This window comes from Psammomys obesus, unplaced genomic scaffold (assembly GCF_907164565.1).
Source record: "Psammomys obesus unplaced genomic scaffold, mPsaObe1.curated_primary_1811, whole genome shotgun sequence".
In the NCBI taxonomy this organism is placed as follows: Eukaryota; Metazoa; Chordata; class Mammalia; order Rodentia; family Muridae; genus Psammomys; species Psammomys obesus.
In genome coordinates, this window is record NW_026585504.1 from 18,671,621 (window position 1) to 18,680,602 (window position 8,982).

Consider the following 8,982-nt stretch of genomic DNA (forward strand, 5'->3'; position numbering starts at 1 on the left):
TTTGACTCGTATTTCTATTACCAAGAGTATTCACTTAAAATTCACAGTACATTTTCTGAGTATAAAGGATGCTGTTTTACTAATGCCATAGTATAGTTTTACGTTTAATTTCATTTTCCTTCAATTTTCTTAATTTATGTATAACTCCCTCCCCAAGCCTGAGGAAGATGTAGCTAACCTTTTGCCTAATGCCTGACTCTTACACTCTTTGGAAGCGTGAGCGTCTGGGTTGGTAAGTCGCTCTGTGTCCCTTGGATGGCTTTATTTGTTGAGTCACTGGTTGATTAGAGACAGTATCACGGAATGCTAATTCAAAGCCACGTGACTGGGTGCCTATGCTGGCTTACTAGAGGTGATATACTTCTGTGTCCTTTCACATTGGTTTAGGAAGCCGCCATCTAGCCACTGAAGGGTGGAGAAAGAATAAAAAGATTTAAAAAGACTCCTTGGCCTTGGCTCCTCTCCTAGGTGGCTTCAGTTGTCCATTTGACAGTCCAGACTCATCTGAGAGAGTCCCAGTCAGGAGACTGCCCTGTAGACATGTCGAAGGGGCAATTTCTTCATTGCTATTAATGAAGGAGGGGGAGAGGGCGCTCAGACCACTGTGAGTGGTACCGTCTCCAGGCGTGGAGTCCTGAGTTATTTAAGAGAACTAGCTGAACAAAAGCCAGAGACTGAGCTAGTAAGCACTGTTCCTCCATGAATTCCTCTTTAAGCCCATGTCCTGATTTCCTTTTATGGTGGAATGTAAAATGAAACAAACCCTTCCCTCTTCAGGTTGCTTTTGGTCACGACGTGACGTTTATTTGCCGCAGCAGAAAGCCAACTAGGACAGCCACCGGGGCTCCTGGTCTTCTCATCTAGACCATCTGGAAAGGGGGGGAGTTTCCGAGGTGCAGCCCGAGCGTCACAGAGCTGAGCAAAGTCTGCACAGATCCTTACGCTGGCGGTCACCTACCCAGTAAACCAACCTTTTATAAACCAAGAATATCTTAAGTCTAAAACGCGTTCAAAACGATGAACCTTCATGAACATACAGCTTAGCAACACAGAGCCCCGTGGAGTATCCGTTGTTCGTCCTGTGATTGCCTGCTTGACCGGAAGCAGCAGGGCGCAGCATCTACTTCCAAAGATCGGCCTACCTTGCTTGCTAGGAAAGAGACCAAAGTTCAAACTTCTAAGAGTGGTGCCTGCACCGTCATAAAGCCGATAGATCCAAAGTCAAAACGTTGCTAAGTCGGAACTGGCTATCTGGGCCTGGAAGAAGGTATAGCAGGTGAGTGGCATGGTAACTACAATTTATTATTTAAATAACAAATGATAGCAGGCAGCTACTGGCATCTTTTACTGACCCAACTAGGTATCGACGAGCCTTACGGCACAAATGTAGGTGCTGGAGGACCGAGGCAGATGAACTTCCAAGGACATGCATTTTCTTTTCTTCTGCTTCCACCTTCATTATCTACGGTGCACCTGAGCTGTGTAATATACTGAGGATTCACTGTCTTCTGAAGGCCTACAATCAGTGGTTGTTAAAAAAAAAAAGAAATGTTTGGCTGAGTCTCAAAATTTGATGAAGGGGAATGTTGAGAATGTTCCTTTTCGGTAATAAATAGTATGACTCAAACCGCAGATTCGTCCATGTGTGGGATATTTTCAAGTGTGTGTGTGTGTCTGTGTGGGTGCATTCAGATACACACAACATACACACAGATTTTCTACATAGCCAACGCTCTAGAAACACACAAATTCAAGAACAAATGCAAGCATTTTTTTGTTTGTTTGTTTTGTTTTGTTTCTCCAACTTAGTCACCCAAGTGCTGCTCCTGGCAAAGAGCTCACGTGAGAGTTCTGTTGTGTGAATTCCCTACCTTTACCCCAGTGACTGGGAAACAGAGATCCAGGATTGACAGGTGCTTCCCTCAGGTCCCCAGCTGGGTAGAGGTGTGAGCAGACTTTCCTACTCTTTGGTCAGCATCTCTATGCGATCTTTCATGGTTTCTTGGATGTTTATCTGGACACTGTATCCAAATATCACATGTAAGTGAATGTAGGCCCTGCAATAGGACGATGCTTGCTTTCTCTTGGTAAAAGGTGCTGAATTAACTTGCCGTGTTTCCGAGTGGTAATGCAGATTAATCCTTCTTCCTTGCCACAGTTCTCCATTTCGCCCATTTCCTTCTTGTACACAATGCCCAGATCTTAGGCACTGCCTCCTTCTTCATAGACAATTTGCAAGCTAAGAGATAGCAACCGTGCTCCTTTGGAAGACAGGGGCTGTTCTCCAGGCAGCCACAGGCTTCCATCTTGGGACAGTATTTCATGTGTCTCTGGTCTTCAAGCTCCATGGTCAAGCCCTGATTTCTGATTGATAATCTCTGCTGGAAAAGGTTCCCCTCTGCATCCTAGATGCTCCAGATAATAAATGAAAAGTATTTGGGGGAAGAAAAGGAAATGAATAACCTTCAAAAGTTTACCTTAGGTTGATTTGTTGGCTGACCTCTGCACCTTTCCGACAAAACTGCTATTTAAAACAGACCCATCTCTTCCAATTCAACATATGCAGCCCCGTTACATTTACGCCTGGAGATTTTCCACTGTGCAGAACCCTGGAGATTTTAGGCCTGTCTAGCATTTGACTTCCTTGTTAAGAACCAGCATTCTTAAGGATAGTTGAACATGAGGAAAAACACTTACAAATTCCAGTTCATAGATTATTATAAAATGTTTGACAACTCTAATCAAGATCAACCTTGTAAGTAGTTTCAAAAACGGTTTACCAGTTGCTCACCTGCTCCAGATTTTTCTGGTTGTGTCCGTGCAGAGAGACAAAAGATTGCACTGGGTGTGTTTACTTATTTCATGTTTTGCTTTGGACGTTTGTTATTGCTTTCAAGGGTAGACTCTTCCTCCTTACTAAATGCAAAAAAGAAAGTTCTTTAGAAATAGATAGTCATGATCTGTCTTTAAAAAAAAATCATGTTTCCAGGGGCTGATGGGATGGCTCAGCAGGTTGAGACATATTTAAAAGGAAAAAATGGGTTGGCTTATCAACACCATAATCTTTGTAGAAGCCAATGGGATGGCTGCATGGAAGGATACTATATACAGAATGATGTCTCCCAAATTTTGAAATGAGCCACGTTGACTCTCTTTTTGCCTAGTTTTTAAAACTATGCAACAAAATAAGAGAATTAGAAAGAAAAAAAAAGATCTTCCCATACTCAGCCTGGTTAATCCAGACCAGCTGGGGAAAAAAAAATCTTATGATGGACAGCACATCAAAAATCAAGGCTAAAAATCTGCCAGATCTATTCATAGAATAGCAGATGTGGGAACCAGCTCATGGCTTGGGTGTACAGGGATCACAGATAAAAATAGTACCCCAAATTTCTTGAAGGTGATTTGCAACCTCCCAAGTATAGATGACCTTGCAACTGAAAATAAGATGACGGGGCAAAGGTGAAATGGCAGCCCCTCTCAGGGGCCCACAGGCTTCAACCCATGTTTGAGAAAGAAGAACTCTTCTCCTTCCCTGAACAAGCTGCACACAAGCACGGAACACTTCTTTTCTGACAAATTCTTAATATACTTATCCTTCCCCTCTGTTCCGTTCAAGAAAAGATTGTGCGTCTGAAAGCATCTTATTGTCTATTCCCTCCCACGCGTGAAAGCCAAGTCCAGAAGACGAGAGATAGGCTCAGTGTCAAAATAAATAAAATAAAACAAAACATGCTCTCACCCCCACATTGTTTATTTTACCTTGGCTTCTACACCATGCTTGGCATCCGTGGGTTGTGGCTTGCAGCTGCTTAAATAGACAAGCTTTCAGAACCTGTACATCTCCATTCCAGATACCACACAAATATCAAGACCACGGAATTTTACAGTCATTTTATGTTTGATGAGGGAAGAAAGGGTGTGGGCAGAGATGAAGTTGTTTACCATTGTCATTTACCATTGTCCACTTCTCAAGTTCTTCGAATTTCTTCTGTGGCCTGTTCTTGATTAAAATATCTTTGCATGTCTCTAAGTCTCTCCAGTCTGCATGGCAGGGGGATTCTGGTGACAGGGTGGAACACCATTAGTGAGGTTTCTTTGGGTGACAGACAGATGTAAATGGATCCATCTAATTCTCTGCTGTCTGCCGATGGAAGTTAATAATTAGCCATTGCCTCTCCTCCCTCTTTATCAAATTGGGTTCTCCATAAATTCATCATTTCTTTTTTTTTTTATTTTCTCAAAATAGCGGCAGCCCTGACAGCTTCCCTTTGTTCTTGTGTTTATAAATAATTTATAACACAGAAATATCTCTTCTTAGTCTAAAACACAAACTAATGGAATAACACAACACACTGTCCTAAACTACCTTCCACTGGGGGAGCAGAGTTGTAGAGCTTCGTCCTTTAACAAAGGAAACATGATCACAAAGGAGAAATACGATTTTCCACTCATATGTAACTTAAAAATGTTAGCTCTGCCTGCCCATCCCAGATTCTAGCAGTGTAGGGGAGTTCTAGACAGCGGAAGCCGATTCCTTTTAATTTCTTTTCCAAATAATGTGCCTAGTTCAAATTACCAGATATACAATGTCTTCCTTTAAGCCACATAGAAAGGAGACTATTATTCAATTGAAACAGCCACAGATGTTAAAAAAAATGAATCGAGGTGCATTTATTTAATAACTGTATGCTCATAACCCGTGCACAGTCTTTAAGCACCAAATTATAAGGATTTGACCCAAATTAGCAATAAAATACAATATGTTTGCCCTCTACTGGGCAGTAACGACTATGTGGGTTTTCGTGCATATCTAGTGGCCTTGTGGTCAGCTTCATAACTGTTTTATTTAGTCACTAATGCAGTGCTATAAGCAAATATGGACAGGACTTGTGCTAATTAAGGTAGAGAGAACCAAGTTGAATCAGCTTTGTAAGCTGAGGCCTTTTCAGAAGTGCTTTTAGCATTCTTCCATGGCTCAATGCTTGCACATCACATCCTAGGAGATAGCTTAGACATCCCAGAAACACATTCAGGTTGTGGATAAATACCCTACCCCCAACAATGCTAATGCAGAATGCCTAGGATGTAGCTGAGATGGGCATCTAGGCTTCTTATCAGCTGTTAAGATTTCAAGCTGAAGCCGCAGGGGGGAAAATGCCTTATTTTCCATCTGGAATTAGGACATAGAACAATGGCACAATGTACTTACAGAGTTACTGAGAAACAAAAGTGGCAACAGTAACTACTCAAGCATCCCAGGATTTACTTCTGAAACATGGAGCAGATATATAGTCCCACTAGAGATATCAAATGGGAGCCCCCTTACTGTACAGAGGGTAAAAGGGACAGGTATCTTTACATACTGATTTCTAAAGTGCCTTTCCAAGCCCCAGGTGACTACAGCGGAACGAAGAGAGTGATGTGCGTGCAGGCATGCGCGTGTGTGTGTGCTTCTGTCCGTTAGGAATCTGGGGGAGAGAGCCATGTCTACTGCCAGGCAGAAGTCTCCGAAGAGTCCGGGAAAATAAACATGCCTTTGTATTTGAACTGACTGAAGGTAGAGGCTAGGTCAGACAGGAGAAGAATCGGGCTGAAATTCCAGGTCGGGTCCCCTCTCAAGATACCAATTGTCTTACTCTTGGCAAATGAGTTATTTTCCAGTTTAAAAATGGGGTGGGGTTAGGACCCTGCCTCAGAGCTTCGGAATGCTTTTTACAGATCCAGCAGCTTCCAGCACAGAAACAGGATCTGTCTGCATTGGTTGGAGTGATTCAAGCATGAAATATTAAGAGAAGGATTTTTTTTTTTTTTTTGTAGAAGTAGTGGGGGACAAAATAATTATTGGCTTGTCCTACAGCTCAACAATTAACGAGAAAGGAAATCCTTTCTTTGGCTTAATCCATTTCTACTTTAAGCACCGTGGCTCTGCCCCCTCCTGCCTGCCCACCCACAGGATCTTTCCTGGATCTGCCTGTGTCTTCGCATCTTCTGGGGGGCAGGGTTGAGGCAGTAGACCTTGGACCAAAATGTGTGTTTCCTGAAGCACAGAGTGCTCCAATGTCCACTTTGATGTTGTTACTTTGGAAATGGACATAAATGACTTGACAGCATGTTTATGGGGATGGGCATGGGAAGAGGTGAGGAGACAGCATAAGAGCATTAACTATTCTGGGATAGAGATTTCATGAATATATCACGGTGTTGAGTCCAAAAGACAAAAAAAAAAAAAAAAATCACTGCCATTGTGAAGACTGAAGGGAAGACGGAGAAAATCCAGTGGAATGTAACAAACGGAGCATCTCCAGGAACCAGAATTCTCCTCTAGTCTGTGGCAATGACATTTGAAAGGACTTTTTCAAGCAGGCCCTAACCATTAGGTTAATTCTGTGCTTAACTAAATAGCTGAAGATGTTCTGGATTGTAAGGCAGTTTCTGTTCCCAGCTGCATTAAAACACTATTATTAATTACCTCCTTTGGCCTAACATCATGCCTTTATCACACACGTGTTGTTGGGCTCTCTGCGATTATTGGGAGGCTGTGCCGTACACGGAAGCATCACCCTTAAAACAATAGAAGCCGCTTATTTGCTTGTAGGAGATGTCATGTGGAGGCAAGCACTGTTGGCTAGAACTGACTTGAAACTCGTTGTGAGGAAGTACGGGGAGAGTGATCATAGCACAGCACAACAGCGTATGAGAGACACACAGTTCTACATGGTGGCTTCTGTCATGCATTTTCCATGGAAGGAGGTGGGGGTGTGGGGTAGAATGGGCCCCGCGTAAATGATGGGTGAATGCAGACTCAATTGTACTGTGTGACAAGATACTTTCTCTCTTTGTTTAATGTATAAATCAGGAGCACTTATGAATTGATATTAATTAAAATAATGTATTTGCTTTCCTTCGACAGTAATGTCAGCCTTGTTAAAAAAAAAACGGAACACTAAATCTTCATTAGACTTTCAATATTAAAAAATCTTGCCTGAGATATGAATTAACATTTAACTTGTTGCTCGTGAGATTAAAGGCGAGGGGAAAAAAATGCAATTAGATGCTTATCTTTAAGTGCCGAAGTGGACGAAGCTGTCCTGAACCTGAGACTAGGATGATGTCCGGAGGCCACGTGGTTCAAGGAGTCAATTCAAGTGACACTGCGGGATGGCGTTGCATGCCCGGTGTGAGGGCCACATCGAGAGGCTAGCGCACACTGAACCTGTTCAAGGTCCCCCAGTGAAATCATAGCAATGAAGGTCCGTAGAATTCTGTCAATATAGATTTAGGGACATGAACAGAAAGGGGCTTGATGGTGTTCTGTGGTCTTCCCCACATTTAGAAAGATTATGGAAAGCTCAAAGAGTCCTGTTTTCCCTTTAGCTGTGTTGAAATCTGGGAGCTAGCGGGCACCTCTGAGGGAACAGGTGGAGAAAATGGCTTTGCCCGTTCTCTTCAGGTATATGGACATCGGAATGTCACAAAGTTAGGACAGACGTGGCTGGAATGGCTCTCATATTGCATATCTAAAGATACATTATGAAACTCAGATGATCTTATTGGCAATGTGTTGTCTTAAGTGAAAGCTGCCTGTGAATGTACTCACTTATAAAGCACACTATTGATCTTCTAATTATGTCCCACCTGGATTTATACATATGGAAAATGGAACTGATTTTTAGACCTCTCTCTGGGGGTGGTATGCACAAGAACAGAGACGCCACAAGGTGGTGGTATGGTGCCATATATATATATATTATTATTTTTTTTTTTTACTGGACAACAAGGACAGGGGGTTTGTTTAATGAGCTTGCACCCACAAGCCTGCTCATCTAGTGAACTGTGACTTTTCAAATACCAACCTATTAATGTCAAAGGCAATACTGAAGGAAACAGTTCTGTTTGATTTAAAAAAATACAGACAATGTGAAGTCCACTATGGCCCAGTATCTATCACCTATGGGGGTTCCATTCATGCCTAATGCTTTATTCAAGCTAAGACCTAGTTTTTAGATATCAGATTAATACATATCTACAGCTTTGCACCTTTCTCGTTTGATTTTTTTTTTTTATCATCAAGGCTCACGGGGGCCATTTTCATTCCCTTACTGTAGCATCCGCAAGCAGGTGGATTAGAGATAACTCTCATTGTGCTTTGTTTTTCTCCCGACACTGTCATTAATCATTCCTTAAGCCACACTTCAACTTCTAGTAATCAGCCCTGGCTGCTCCTGAGCTGTGTGAGAATTGCCTCTTGCAGTGTGATATGGAATTGGAAGCGAATGGCTGAGGCCAGATGCCTCTTCTGCATTCGCCGTCTATCTCATCATTTAGGTATTTATCCACCTTGGGCTTGTACGGAGAGCACCTCTCTCCTTCCCAGGAGGGCACAGATTGCAACAGAGGATCAGATTTGTTACCCGGGCTTTGGGCTTTGATTGCCCTCTTATAAGTTCAGGATTAAAGTGAAATTTCCCACAGGGCTATGCAGGATTTGCTAGCATTTAACTGTTTAACCTGGCTGTTTGTGAATGAGAATCCTGTGGTCAACTATCCCGTAGAGGATATTACGGTAAGCCGAGACTGAACGGTACACATTCCGTTGTGTTCCCGTGAAGATGGGCTCAGTTGTTCCAATTAGCTTCATATCTGATGCCGGTTGTATTCACACAGAGAAAGCAGGAACACGGAGGTAAAAAAAGAGGCAAAGCACTCTTGCTCATGAAATATCCGTGTTGATTTCAAATAAGCACAGATCCACTCCCTTCAAATAATTATTTCTACTCAGGCTTTTTTTTTTTTAATTACAGTAATTGGAGAATTAATCAGACCTGCATCAAGTTTTCAGATTTATGTAGTTGTTTTCTCTTCTCTAATTTATTAGTTCTAAGCTAAGGAAGATTTGGGTTTCTTTTCTTCTCTTTCTTTCTTTCTCTTTCTTTCTTTCTTTCTTTCTTTCTTTCTTTCTTTCTTTCTTTCTTTCTTTCT